At 44.3% G+C, this 15,330-nt stretch overlaps 1 protein-coding gene across 3 annotated transcripts in view; it reads right to left on the bottom strand.

Annotated features, from left to right (window-relative positions):
* Positions 1-14,373, bottom strand: part of pknox1.1 (pbx/knotted 1 homeobox 1.1) — a 228,454-nt gene extending 214,081 nt beyond the window's left edge. For 2 of the 3 annotated variants that reach the window (XM_073044728.1, XM_073044729.1), the window contains exon 1: positions 13,689-13,830. The gene's annotated coding sequence lies outside the window, so the exon portion shown is untranslated. Of the gene's footprint in view, positions 1-13,688 lie in introns of all 3 variants that reach the window. The other variant, XM_073044731.1, reaches the window with a different exon arrangement.
* Positions 14,374-15,330: the final 957 nt, after the last annotated feature.

Raw genomic sequence — 15,330 nt, 5'->3', positions numbered from 1 at the left:
AGTGGTTCCAGAGGATTGGAGGGTTGTGGATGTTGTTCCTTTATTCAAGAAAGGGAGTAGAGATAGCCCAGGAAATTATAGACAAGTGAGTCTTACTGCAGTGGTTGGTAAGCTGATGGAGAAGATCCTGAGAGGCAAGATTTATGAACATTTGGAGAGGCATAATATGATTAGGAATAGTCAGCATGGCTTTGTGAAAGGCAGCTCGTGCCTTACGAGCCTGATTGAAGTTTTTGAGGATGTGACTAAACACATTGATGAAGGAAGAGCAGTATATGTAGTGTATATGGATTTCAGCAAGGCATTTGATAACGTACCCCATGCCAGGCTTATTGAGAAAGTAAGGAGGCATGGGATCCAAGGGGACATTGCTTTGTGGATCCAGAACTGACTTGCCCACAGAAGGCAAAGAAGGATCATATTCTGCATGGAGGCCGGTGAATAGTGGTGTGCGTCATGGATCTGTCTGTAGGAACCCTACATTGGTCGTATGGATAGTCAGAGGTTTTTTCCCAGGGCTGAAATGGCTAGCCTGAGAGAGCATAGTTTTAAGGTGCTTGGAAGTAGGTACAAGGAGATGTCAGGGGTAAGTTTTTTACGCAGAGAGTGTTGAGTGCATGGAATGGGCTGCCAGTGACGGTGGAGGCAGAAATTATAGGGTCTTTTAAGAGTCTATTGGATGGCTACATGGAGCTTAGAAAAATAGAGGGCTATGGGTAAAGCCTAGGTAGTTCTAAGGTAGGGACATGTTCAGAACAGCTTTGTGAGCCGAAGGGCCTGTATTGTGCTGTAGGTTTTCTATGTTTCATTGACTTGGCTGCCAGAGCCACCCGTGGCAACGAATTCCACAGGTTCACCACCATCTGGCTAAAGAAATTCCCCCCAATCTCCGTTCTAAATGGAGGTCCCTCTGTTCTGAGGTTGTATCCTCTGGTTTTAGACTCTCCCGCTGTATGAAACATCCTCTCCACATTCACTCTATCTCGGCCTTTCAATAGTCGAGAGGTTTCAATGAGAAACCACACATTCTTCTAAATTCCAATGAGTATTGGCCCAAAGCATTCAAATGCTCCTCAGATCATAAACCTTTCAATCCTGGAATCATTTTTGTGAAACTCCTTTGAACCATCTCCAATGTCAGCACATCCTTTCTTAGATATGGTGCCCAAAACTGCACACATTATTCCAAGTGAGGCTTCAACAGTACTTTATAAAGCCTCAGCATTACATCCTTTTGTTTATATCCTAGTCCTCATGAAGTGAATGCTAGTATTGTATTTGCCTTCCTCACCATTACCCCATTAGGCCTGGGAAATCTTAGAAGAGAATCCCCAAGAATAGGGGGGGAGGGGGATCTCACTGAAAACTATTGATCATTGAATGGCCTCAAAAAAGTGGATGTAGAGAGGATTTTCCCAATGATGGGAAGTGTATAAACAGAGGACATAACCTCAGAATAGAAAGATGTCCACTTGGAATGGAGATGAGGAGGAATATCCTTATCTAGAGTGGCGAATCTGTGGAATTCATTGTCAAAGGCAGCTGTGGAGCCAAGTCATTGGCATATTTAAGGCAGAGGTTAATAAATTTTTGATTAGTCAGGGCATGAAGGGATATGGGGAGAAGGCAGGAGATCGGGGCTGAGAGGGAAATGGATAAGCTATGATGAAAAGGCAGAGCAGACTCAATGGGCCAAATAGCTTAATTCTACTCCTATATCTTATGGTCTTCAATGTTGTAAATGTACCCACCTTCGCAGCATCCTCTGGCAGCTTGTTGCATACCCACCTACCTCTTCGTGAAAAAAAAGAATCCTTTTAAGTCTTTCCCTTCTCACCTTAAACCTATGGCATCTAGATTTAGACTCCTCTACCCTGAACATTGTGATAATCGATCTTACCTCTACCCTGTGGAATTTTATAAATCTCTGTAAGGACACCTCTTTGCCTCCTTTGCTCGAGTGAAAACAATTGCAAACAAGTCAATCTCTCGTTATATTTCATGCTTTCCAGTAATAATATAGCAATTGAGCTGCTTGGAATTTTCCTTGACCCTGCCTGCCAGATCCATCTCATATGATCTTGTTGCCCCCTTGATTTTCCTTTTTAATTATACTCCTAAACTCTTAGTTATCAAAGGGTTTGCTTGATCCCCAATTGTCTAATATATGTCTCCTTTTTCCTGAACAGAGCCTCAATATATCTCATCAATCAGGTTTCCTAAACTTGCCAGCCTTACCTTTCACCCTTCAGGAACATGCTGTCCCTGGACTCTTGAGACCACATTTTTAAAAGACTCCTACTTGCCAGTCATCCCCTTACCAGTAGCTTCACTCAATCAAAATAATCTGTGAATTATAATAAATGAATTAGAAATTACCAAGACAATGACCATAACCCCATAAGACATAGGAGCAGAATTAGGCTATCAGGCCCATCAAGTCTGCTCCGCCATTCAATCATGGCTGATCCTTTTTGTTTTCGGCTTGTCAACCCCAATTCCCAGCATCCTCGCCATAACTTTTGATGCCATGTCTAATCAAGAACCTATCAGTCTCTGCCTTAAATACACCCAATGATCTGGCCTGCATAACTGTATGTGGCAACAAATTCCACAATTTCACCACCCTTTGGCAAAAAAAAACTTCTCCACATCTCTGTTTTGAAAGGATGCTACTCTACCCTGAGGCAGTGCCCTCTTGTCCTAGACTCTCCCATGATAGGAAGTTTCCTTTCCACATCTACAATGTCTAGGCCTTTCAGCATTCGAAAAGTTTCAATGAGATCCCCTTCATCCTTCTGAATTCCAGTGAGTACAGATCTAGAGCCATCAAACGTTCCTCGTATGAAGACACCCTCATTCCTGGAATCATCCTTGTGAACCTCCTTTGGACCCTCTCCAATGCCAGCACATCTTTTCTAAGATGAGGGGCCCAAAACTGCTCACAATACTCAAGGTGAGGCCTCACCAGTGACTTATAAAGCCTCAGCATCACATCCTTGCTCTTGTATTCGAGACCTCTTGAAATTAATGTTAACATAGCATTTGCCTTCCTCACCAGCAACTCAACCTGCTAGTTAACTTTCAGGGTGTTCTGCACAAGGATTCCCAAGTCCCTCTGCATCTCAGTTTACTGTATTTTCTCACCATTTAGAAAATAGACCACACATTTATTTCTATAACCAAAGTGCGTGACTATGCATTTTCCAACTTCGTATTTCACTTGCCGCTTTCTTGCCCATTCTCCTAATCTGTCTAAATCCTTCTGTATCCTACCTATTTCCTCAACACTACTTGCCCCTCCACCAATCTTTGTACCATATGCAAACTTGGCAATAAAACCATCTATTCCATCATCCAAATAATTGATATACAGCATAAAAAGAAGCTGTCCCAACACTGACCCCTGCGGAACACCACTAGTCACTGGCAGCCAACCAGAAAAGGACTTTTTTGTTCCTAATCACTGCCTCCTACCAATCAGCCACTGCTCTAATCATGTTAGTAACTTTCCTGTAATACCATGGGCTCTTAATTTGGTAAGCGCCTCATGTGTAGCACCTTGTCAAAGGCCTTCTGAAAGTCCAAATATACAACATCCACTGCATCCCCTTTATCTATCCTACTTGTAATTTCCTCAAAGAATTTCAAGAGGTTTATCAGGCAGGGTTTTCCCTGAAGGAAATCATGCTGACTTTGTACTATTTTGTCCTGTGTCACCAAGTACTCCATCACCTCATCCTTCACAATTGACACTAACATCTTCCAAACCATTGAGGTCAGGCTAACTGGTCTATAAATTAATTTCTGCTACTTTCCTCCTTTCTTAAAGACTGGAGTGATATTTGCAATTTTCCAGTTCCCTGGCACAATGCCAGAACCCATGATTTTTGAAAGATAATTTCTAATGCCACCACAATCTCTAAAGCTACCTCTTTCAGAACCCTAGGGTGCAGTTGCTCTGGTCCAGGTGACTTATGTACCTTTAGGTCTTTCAGCTTTTTGAGCACCTTCTCTCTTGTAATGGTAACTGCACCCACTTCACTTCGTTCACACTCTACAATATCAGGCATACTGCTGGTGTCTTTCACAGAGAAAACTGATGCAATATATCCATTTAGTTCATCAGCTATCTCCTTGCCCCCCATTATTAGATCTCCTGCCTCATTTTCTAGCGGTTCTATATCCACTCTCATTTCTATTTTATTTTTAACATACTTGAAAAAAGTTTTGCTATCCACTTCCCAATCCTCTATCTTCCCACTAATTTTAGCTTCGTTGTATGCCCTTTCTTTTGCCTTTAAAATGGCTTTGACTTCCCTTGTCAGCCATGGTTTTACTATTTTACCATTTGAGTATTTCTTCATTTTTGGAGTACACATCATGTACCTTCCTCATTTCTTCCAGAAATGCACGCCATTGCTCTTCTGCTGACATCCCAGCAGCAGCCCCTTCCAATTTACTCTGGGCAACTCCTCTCTCATACTAATGAAATGTGCCATACTCCACTGAAATATTGCTACATCAGACTTTACTTTATCCATCTCAAATTTCAGGTTGAACTCAATCATATTGTGATTACTGGTTCCTAAGGGTTCTTTTACTTTAAGCTCCCTAATCGCCTCCAGTTCATACATAACACCCAATCCAGTATAGCTGATCCACAGTAAGCTCAATGACAAACTGTTCTTAAATGCCTATTGCTTAGGCATTCAACAAACAAACTCTCGAGATCCATCAGCAACCTGACTTTCCCAATCGACCTGCATGTTAAAATCTCCCATAACTACCATAACATTGCCCTTTTGACTCGCCTTTTCTATTTCCTGTTGTAACCTGTGGTCCACCTCCCAGCCATTGTTGGGAAGCCTGTATATAACTGTCGTCAACATCCTTTTACCCTTAACTCACCCCACAAGGATTTGACATCTTCTGATCCTATGTCACATCTTTCTACTGATTTGATGCCATTCTTTACCAGTAGATCCACACCATTGCCTCTGCCTCCCTTCCTATCCCTCTGATGTAACATGTAACCTTGGACATTCAGCTCCCAACTACAACCATCCTTCAGCCATGATTCAGTGATGGCCACAACATCATACCTGGCAATCTGTAATATTGCAACAAGCTCATCCACTTTATTTCTTATACCATGTGCATTTGATACAACACCTTGAGTACTGTATTTGCTATACTTTCTGATTCCGCATCCCTAATGATTTGATACTCAGCCTATTGGCCGCAACTAAGTCCTATCACCTGCCTGCCCTTCCTGACGCTATCTTTATTTTTTTTACCAGCTGTCCTTCATTCTGATTCCCACCCTCCCGCCAAGTTAGTTAACACCCACTGCATCAGCTGTAACAAACCTGCCCAGGAGAATATTGGCTTCCCTCGGATTCTCCACTGAAATACTGCTGCATCAGACTTTACTTTCTCCCTATCAAATTTCAAGTTGAACTCAATCATATTTGAATCACTGGTTCTGAAGGGTTCTTATACCTTGAGCTCCCTAATCACCTCTAGTTCAACAAACTCACTTTCTTGAGATCCATTACCAACCTGACTTTCCCAATCAACATGCATGTTAAAATCTCACATGACTACCTTAACATTGCCTTTTTGACTCACCTTTTCTATTTACTGTTGTAAACTGTGGTCCACCTCCCAGCCATTGTTGGGAGGCCTGTATATAATTGCCATCAACGTCCATTTACCCTTGCAGTTCCTTAACTCAATCCACAAGATTCAACATCTTCTGATCCGATGTCACATCTTTCTACCGATTTGATGCTATTCTTTACCAGTAAAGTCACACAAACTGAAGAGACGGAGGAAGCTGCTGTTGGCTCACAAATAGAGAAAGCTTGGAGACAGTGCGAGAGGGAGGATAGGCAGGTGATAGAGAAGGGATGTGCTCAGACCAATGGTTTGAGATGTGTCTATTTAATGCAAGAAGCATCATGAACAAAGCAGATGAGCTGAGAACATAGATCAGTACTTGGAGCTATGATGTTGTGGCCATTTCGAACAATTTTGAATGAGATTGGAGGCAACATTGGATGCACGGCAACTCTGGCGGGGTCTGCAAACATTACTTCCTACAAAGCAAAACCCAATAGCATGAATGGCAGCAACGTTTCACTACCAGATGAACTCAACGCCTTCTATGCACGCTTTGAAAGGGAGAACACAACTACAACTGTGAAGATCCCTGCTGCACCTGATGACCCTGTGATCTCTGTCTCAGAGGCTGATATGAGGCTGTCTTTAAAGAGAGGGAACCCTCGCAAGGCAGAAAGTCCTGATGGAGTACCTAGTAAGGCTCTGAAAACCTGTGCCAACCAACTAGCGGAACATTTTCAAGGACATTTTCAACCTCTCACTGCAATGGGCGGAAGTTCCCACTTGCTTCAAGAAGGCAACAATTATACCAGTGCCTAAGAAGAATAATGTGGGCTGCCTTAATGACTATCGCCCGGTAGCACTCACATCGACAGTGATGAAATGCTTTGAGAGGTTGGTCATGACTAGACTGAACTCCTGCCTCAGCAAGGACCTGGACCCATTGCAATTTGCCTATTGCCATAATAGGACAACGGCAGACGCAATCTCAATGGTTCTCCACACAGCTTTAGACCACCTGGACAACACAAACATCTACGGCAGGATGCTGTTCATCGGCCTTAGCTCAGCATTTAATACCATCATTCCCACAATCTGATTGAGAAGTTGCAGAACCTGGATCTCCGCAATTAGATCCTCGACTTCCTAACCGGAAGACCACAATCTGTGTGGACTGGTGATAACGTATCCTCTTCGCTGACAATCTCAACACTGGCTCACCTCAGGGGTGTGTGCTTAGCCCACTGCTCTACTCTCTATATACCCATGACTGTGTGGCTAGGCATAGCTCAAACACCATCTATAAATTTGCTGACGATACTACCATTGTTGGTAGAATCTCAGGTGGTGACGAGAGGGTGTACAGGAATGAGATATGCCAACTAGTGGAATGGTGCCACAGCAACAACCTGGCACTCAACGTCAGTAAGATGAAAGAGCTGATTGTGGACTTTAGGAATGGTAAGATGAAGGAACACATACCAATCCTCATAGAGGGATGAGAAGTAGAGAGAGTGAGCAGCTTCAAGTTCCTGGGTGTCAAGATCTCTGAGGATCTAACCTGGTCCCAACATATTGATGTAGTCATAAAGAAGGCAAGACAGTGGCTATACATTATTAGGAGTTTGAAGAGATTTGGCATGTCAACAAATACACTCAAAAACTTCTATAGTTGTACCGTGGAGAGCATTCTGACAGGCTGCATCACTGTCTGGTATGGAGGGACTAATGCACAGGACCGAATCAAGTTGCAGAAGGTTGTAAATCTAGTCAGCTCCATCTTGGGTACCAGCCTACAAAGTACCCAGCACATCTTTAGGGAGCGATGTCTCAGAAAGGCAGCATCCATTATTAACGACCTCCAGCACCCAGGGCATTCCCTTTTCTCACTGTTACCATCGGGTAGGAGGTATAAAAGCCTGAAGGCACACACTCAGCAATTCAGGAACAGCTTCTTCCCCTCTGCCATCCGATTTCTAAATAGACATTGAATCTTTGGACACAACCTCGATTTTTTAAAATAAACTGTATTTCTGTTTTTGCACGCTTTTTAAAAATATATTCAATATACATATTGATTTACTTGTTTGTTTATTATTATTTTTATTTTATTTACTATTTTTTTCTCTCTGCTAGATTATGTATTGCATTGAACTGCTGCAGCTAAGTTAACAAATTTCATGTCACATGCCGGTGATAATAAACCTGATTCTGATTACTGAGACTCAGAGGCAGGAATGGTTACTTAGAGTGCCAGTCTTTCGATGTTTCAGAAAGGACAGGGAGGGAGGCAAAAGAGGTGGGGGCGTGGCACTGCTGATCAGAGATAGTGTCATGGCTGCAGAAAAGGGGGAAGTCATGGAGGAATTGTCTACTGAATCTCTGTGGGTGGAAGTTAGAAACAGGAAGGGGTCAATAACTCTACAGGGTGTTTTTATACACGACCCAATAGTAACAGGGACATCAGGGAGCAGATAGGGAGACAGATTCTGGAAAGGTGTAATAACAACAGGGTTGTCATGGTAGGAGATTTTAAATTCCCAAGTATTGACTGGCATCTCCCTAGATCAAGGGGTTTAGATGGGGTGGAGTTCCTTAGGTGTGTTGAGGAAGGATTCTTGGCATAATATGTAGATAAGCCTACAAGAGGAGAGGCTGTACTTGATCTGGTATTGGGAAATGAACCTGGTCAGGTGTCAGATTTCTCAGTGGAAGAGTATTTTGGAGATAGTGGTCACAATTCTATCTCCTTTACCATAGCACTGGAGAGGGATAGGAACAGACAAGTTAGGGAAATGTTTAATTGGAGTAAGAGGAAATATGAAACTATCAGGCAGGAACTTGGAAACATGAAATGGGAACCGATGTTCTCAGGGAAATGCACGGCAGAAATGTGACAAATGTTCAGGGGACATTTACGTGGTATTCTGCATAGGTACATTCCAATGAGACAGGGAAAGGATAGTAGGGTACAGGAACCATGGTGTACAATGGCTGTTGTAAATCTAGTCAAGAAGAAGAGCTTATGAAAGGTTCAAAAAACTAGGTTATGATAGAGATCTAGAAGTTTATCAGGCGAGCAGGAAGGAGCATAAGAAGGAAATTAGGAGAGCCAGAAGGGGCCATGAGAAGGCCTTGGCAGACAGGATTAAGGAAAATCCCAAGACATTCTACAAGTATGTGAAGAGCAAGAGGATAAGACATGAGAGAATAGGACCAATCAAGTGTGACAGTGGAAAAGTGTGTATGCAACCAGAGGAGGTAGCAGAGGTACTTAATGCGTACTCTGCTTCAGTATTCACTACAGATAATGATCTTGTTGATTGTAAGGATGACATACAATGGACTGAAAAGCCTGAGCATGTAGATATTAAGAAAGAGTATGTGCTGGAGCTTTTGGAAAGCATCAAGTTGGTTAAGTCTGTGGAGCATCAACAAACCAGCCCACAACAATATTAGTCTCCCTCTAGTTCAGGTGCAAACTGTCCTATTTTCCCTGGAAGAGAGCCCAGTGATCCAAAAATCTTGTGCCCTCCCTCCCTCACCAACTTGAGAAAGTAAGGGGACATTGCTTTGTGGATCCAGAACTGGCTTGCCCACAGAAGGGAAAGAGTGGTTGTAGACGGGTCATATTCTGCATGGAGGTCGGTGACCAGTGGTGTGCCTCAGAGATCTGTTCTGGGACCCTTACTCTTTGTAATTTTTATAAATGACCAGGATAAGGAAGTGGAGGGATGGGTTAGTAAATTTGCTGATGACGCAAAGTTTGGGAGAGTTGTGGATAGTGTGGAGGGCTGTCAGAGGTTACAGCAGGACATTGATAGGATGCAAAATTGGGCTGATAATTGGTAAATAGAGTTCAACCCAGATAAGTGTGAGATACATCTGGTCCTCAGGTTGAGGTACTAAACTGGAAAAAGGCCAAATTTGAAGAAATGAGAAACGATCTAAAAAGCATGGATTGGGACAGGTTGTTCTCTGGCAAGGATGTGATTGGTAAGTGGTTGGCCTTCAAAGGAGAAATTTTGAGAGTGCAGAGTTTGTATGTTCCTATCAGTATAAAAGGCAAAGTGAATAAAGATAAGGAACCTTGGTTCTCGAGGGATATTGGAACTCTGATAAAGAGAGAGATGTATGATGTATGACATGTATAGGCAACAGGGAGCAAATAAGGAGCTTGATGAGTATCAAAAGTGCAATAAAATACTTAAGAAAGAAATCAGGAGGGCTAAAAGAAGACATGAGGTTGCTTTGGCAGTCAAGGTGAAGGATAATCCTAAGAGCTTCTACAGGTATATTAAGAGCAAAAGGATAGTAAGGGATAAAATTGGTCCTCTTGAAGATCAGAGTGGTTGGCTATGTATAAAACCAAAAGAAATGGGGGAGATCTTGAATGATTGGTTAAAAATTGTTTTTTTTGTGTCTGTATTTACTAAGGAAACTGACATGGAGTCAAACAGATTGAAGAGGGGGAGGTGCCTGCTGTCTTGAGGCAAATCAGAGTAGATAAATCCACAGGAACTGGCAGGGCATTCCCTCAGACCTTGAAGTAGACGAGTGTTGAAATTGCAGGGGCCTTGGCAGATATATTTAAAATGTCGGTATCTACGGGTGAGGTGCTGGAGGACTGGAGGATAGCTCATGTTGTTCAGTTGTTTAAAAAAGGCTCTAAAAGTAATCTGGGAAATTACAGGCCAGTAAGTTAGACATCAGTAGTAGGTAAATTATTGGAAGGAGTACTAAGAGATAGGATCTACAAGTATTTGGATAGACAGGGGCTTATTAGGGAGAGTCAACATGGCTTTGTGCGTGATAGGTCATGTTTAACAAATCTATTAAGAGTTTTTTGAGGAGGTTACCAGGAAAGTGGATGAAGGGAAGGCAGTGGATGTTGCCTACATGGACGTCAGTAAGGCCTTTGACAAGGTCCCTCATGGGAGGTTAGTTAGGAAGATTCAGTCGCTAGGTATACATGGTGAGGTAGTAGATTAGACATTGGCTCAATGGGAGAAGTCAGAGAGTGGTAATGGAGGATTGCTTCTCTGAGTGGAGGCCTGTGACTTAGTGGTGTGCCACAGGGATCATTGCTGGGTCCATTGTTATTTGTCATTAAAATCAATGATCTGGATGATAATGCGGTAAATTGGATCAGCAAATTTGCTGATGATACAAAGATTGGAGGTGTAGTGGACAGTGAGGAAGGTTTTCAAAGCTTGCAGAGGGATTTGGACCAGCTGGAAAAATGGGCTGACAAATGGCAGATGGAGTTTAATGCAGACAAGTGTGAGGTATTGCACTTTGGAAGGACAAACCAAGGTAGAACATACAAGGTAAATGTTTGGACACTGAGGAGTGCAGTAGAACAGAGGGATCTAGGAATACAGATACATAATTCCTTAAAAGTGGCATCACAGGTAGATAGATTTGTAAAGAGAGCTTTTGGTACATTGGCATTTATAAATCAAAGTATTGAATATAAGAGTTGGAATGTTATGGTGAGGTTGTATTAGACATCGGTGAGGCTGAATTTGGAGTATTGTGTGCAGTTTTGGTCACCGAATTACAGGAAGGATATTAATAAGGTTGAAAGATTGCAGAGAAGGTTTACAAGGATGTTGCCAGGACTTGAGAAACTGAGTTACAGAGAAAGGTTGAATAGGTTAGGACTTTATTCCCTGGAGCGTAGAAGAATGAGGGGAGATTTGATAGAGGTATATAAAATTATGATGGGTATAGATAGAGTGAATGCAAGCAGGCTTTTTCCACTGAAGCTAGGGGAGAAGAAAAAGAGGACATGGGTTAAGGGTGAAGGGGGAAAAGTTTAAAGAGAACATTGGGGGGGGTTCTTCACACAGAGAGTGGTGGGAGTGTAGAATGAGCTGCCAGATGAAATGGTAAATGTGGGCTCACTTATAACATTTAAGAAAAACTTGGACAGGTACATGGATGAGAGATGTATGAAGGGATATGGTCAAGGTGCAGGTCAGTGGAACTAGGCAGAAAAATGGTTTGGCACAGCCAAGAAGGGCCAAAGGGCCTGTTTCTGTGCTGTAATGTTCTATGGTTCATTTTGGTAGGTCAAATATGACAGCAGAATATAGTATTAATGGCAAGACTCTTGGCAGTGTGGAGGATCAGAGGGATCTTGGAGTCCAAGTCCATAGGACACTCAAAGATGCTACGCAGATTGACTCTGTGGTTAAGAAGGCTTACAGTGCATTGGCCTTCATCAATCGTGGGATTGAGTTTAGGAGCCGAGAGTTAATGTTGCAGCTATATAGGACCCTGGTCAGACTCCACTTGGAGTATTGTGCTCAGTTCTGGTCACCTCACTAAAGAAAGGATGTAGAAACTATAGACAGGGTGAAGAGGTGATTTTCAAGGATGTTGCCTGGATTGGGGAGCATGTCTTATGATAATAGGTTGCATGAACTCCACCTTTTTTTCCTTGGAGTGGCGGAGGATGAGAGATGGCCTAATACAGGTGTATAAGATGATGAGAGGCATTGATCATGTGGATAGTCAGAGGCTTTTTCCCACAGCTGAAATGGCTATCATGAGAGGGCACAGTTTTAAGGTGATTGGAAGTAGGTACAGAGAAGATGTAAGGGGTAAGTTTTTTTACTCAGAGTGGTGAGTGCGTGGAATGGGCTACCGGTAACGGTGGTGGAGGCGGATATGATAGGGTCTTTTAAGAAATTCCTGGATAGGTACATGGAGCTTAGAAAAGTAGAGGCCTATGGGTAACCCTAGGTAATTTCTGAAGTGAGTACATGTTCAGCAGAGTTTTGTGGGCTGTAGGGCCTGTATGTGCTGTAGGTTTTCTATGCTTCTATGTTACCTCCTCTGCCTACCTTCCTATCCCTCCAATATAACGAGTAAGCTTAGACATTCAGATCCCAACTACAAGCATTCTTCAGCCACGATTCAAGGTGGCCACAACATCATACCCAGCAATCTGTAATATTGTAACGATCATCCACCTTATTTCTTACACTACTCTCATTTTTATACAACAGCTTGAGTACTGTATTTGCTATCCTTTCTGATTCAGCATCCCTAATGGTTTTATACTCAGCCTGTTTCATCACCTGTCTACCCTTCCTGACAGTCTGACTGCATGCTAGCTAGCTTTGCTTTTTTACCAGCTGTCCTATCCTGAGTCCCTTTCCTTCAGTTCCCACCACCCTGCCAAATGAGACTACAGAAGACAGGGTTATAGTTAAGGTGTCAAAAACAAGAGAACTTAGTTTAGAGCTGGGAACAGAGCTTATAAAGAGGAGGTGGGGAGGATTTTTAACATACAAAATAATGGATATAGGTAAAGCTACAGGCTGGAAAATGAATTTAGTATATGTACGTACAACACACAGAAAAAGTATATGTACGTGATGGTTGGTATGGTCATGGTGCGATGAAGGGGCTGTTTCCATGGCTCATTATGGTAAATAAAAGTTGACTCTGTCCTTCAGAACTGAGTAATTCCAGCGAGGGCAACTTCTCGCTCTCACTGATGCCAAGGGCCGGCTGCAATCCAACTCTTCTGCCAATCAAGCAGGGGGCGGGTCATATCAACAATCTCGGGGCGGGGCGGGGCCGGACCGTTTGTCAGCCCGGCTCCGCTAAAGGGGGGAGGGTGGCCAATCTGTCCGTCAGACGAGGGGCGGGGTCAAATTGTCAATCATAAGTAGGCCCACTGTCTACAGCCGTCCCGCGTTTTATGTTGGAGTGCGCCATTTTTCAGCCAACCAACACTCGACTGCCCCTCCCCCCACTTTTCAAACCCCGCGCGCGATCCCGTCGCCCCTTTTAATAAACTATCGGGGTGGGCGCGCACGACATGCGCGTCCACCATGGCGCGCACCCCGCCCCTCGCCACCATCGCAGGCGACTGAACAAAGAGACCGGGCCCGGCCGTCTACTTCGGGAGCGAAGAGTAAGGTGGCGACGGCCGCGGCACTGCGCCGCACCATTCGTGGGCGCGTGTTGGAGACGAGGGCCGGCGCCGGGCCCGGACGGCGGGGAGCGGGGCCGGCCGCGGGCGCTGACTGACAGCTTACCTGAATGCCAATCTTCATCAGACTGACAAGCGACTGCAGCAATCAGCCCCACACAGCGCCCGACGTCATCACGTACACGCCGCGCCGCGCACTCACCGTGGAGCGCACTCGGCGGGGTTCGTACTCAGTGTCCATGACGTCACTATGTCACCGCCTCCTACTCCGCCCTCCTGCCCGTCGCTGTCTGAAGCTGGTCCATCCGGCGTTCTGTTGGAAGTCCGGATGGGAAAGCCATCACTTCTACACCGGTCTCGGCCCGAAACGTCGGCTGTACTCTTTTCCACAGATGCTGCCTGGCCGACAGAGTTTGTGTATGCGGCTTGGATTCCAGCATCTGCAGATTTTCTCTTGCTTCTGAAGCGGCCTGGGCCTGGCCACGCTCTCTTCAATAATGCAGCCCCACGCAGCAGGTCTGACCTGACCCGACTTTCTGCTGTAAGTCCCGAGCGACCCCGGTCAATGTCAGACACAAGATATCATGCAGATGCTGGAAATCGGGAGTAACTAAGGAACTCAGCGGGTCAAACAGCATCTAAGGAACCACCCCCCACCTTTCTCTTCTGCCTTTTTTTTCCGGTCCCCATGCAGTGTCGACTGGTTGTTTCCCTCGCTAGCTGGTGCCTGACTTGCTAAGTTCCTCCAGCAGTTTCTGTGCTGCTGCTCAGCTTAGGTCCAGCTTATTGATGTGATGTCATAGGAGCAGAATTAGGCCATTCGGCCCGTCGAGTCTCCTCCGCCACTCCATCGTGACTGACCCTAGATCCCACTCAACCCCATACACGTGCCTTCTCACCATGACCGATCAGGAAACAAACAACGTCCACTGCAGTCTGACAGAGCATTCCACAGATTTGCTATCTGGCTAAAACAAATCCTCCTTTGTATTAAAGGGCTGCCTCTGAATTTTGAGGCTGTGCCCTCTAGTTCTGAATATCCCACCATAGGAAACTTATTCTCCACTTCCACCCTATCCACAGGACACCCACATGGTATGTTGCCTCCCAGGTACCAGGGTCAGGGATGTACAAGATCGCATCCACAACATTTTGGAGAGGGAGGCGGATCAGCCAGATGTCTTGGTACATATTTGTACCAGTGACATAGGAAGGAAAAGCAATGAGGTCCTGAAAAGAGAATTTAGAGAGCTAAGTAGAAAGTTGAGAAGAAGGACCTCCCGGGTGGTAATTTCTGGATTACTGCCTGTGCCACGTATCAGTGAGGATACAAACAGGATGATTTGGCAGATAAATGCATAGCTGAGAAGCTTGTGCAGGAGGCAGAGCTTCAGGTTCTTGGATAATTGGGATACCTTCTGGGGAAAAAGATCCCCAATTATCCACACAGGCAGCAATCCAGGTGATGGGACTTAGTTGCAACCAACAGGCTGAGTATCTGGGATGCGGAATCAGAAAGGATAGCAAATACAGTTCTCAAGGTGTTGTATCTAAATGAGCATGGTATGAGAAATAAGGTGAATGATCTTGTTGCAATATTACAGATTGCCAGATATCATGTTGTGGCCATCACTGAATCATGGCCGAAGGATGGTTGTAGTTGGGAGCTGAATGTCCAAGGTTACACATTATATCGGAGGGATAGGAAGGTAGGTAGAGGGGGTGGTGTGGATCTGCTTGTAAAGAAT

This window comes from Hemitrygon akajei, chromosome 5, assembly GCF_048418815.1.
Source record: "Hemitrygon akajei chromosome 5, sHemAka1.3, whole genome shotgun sequence".
NCBI classification, from domain to species: Eukaryota; Metazoa; Chordata; class Chondrichthyes; order Myliobatiformes; family Dasyatidae; genus Hemitrygon; species Hemitrygon akajei.
Note: the sequence above shows the minus strand (reverse complement) of the source record. Positions and strands in the feature narration are given on the sequence as shown.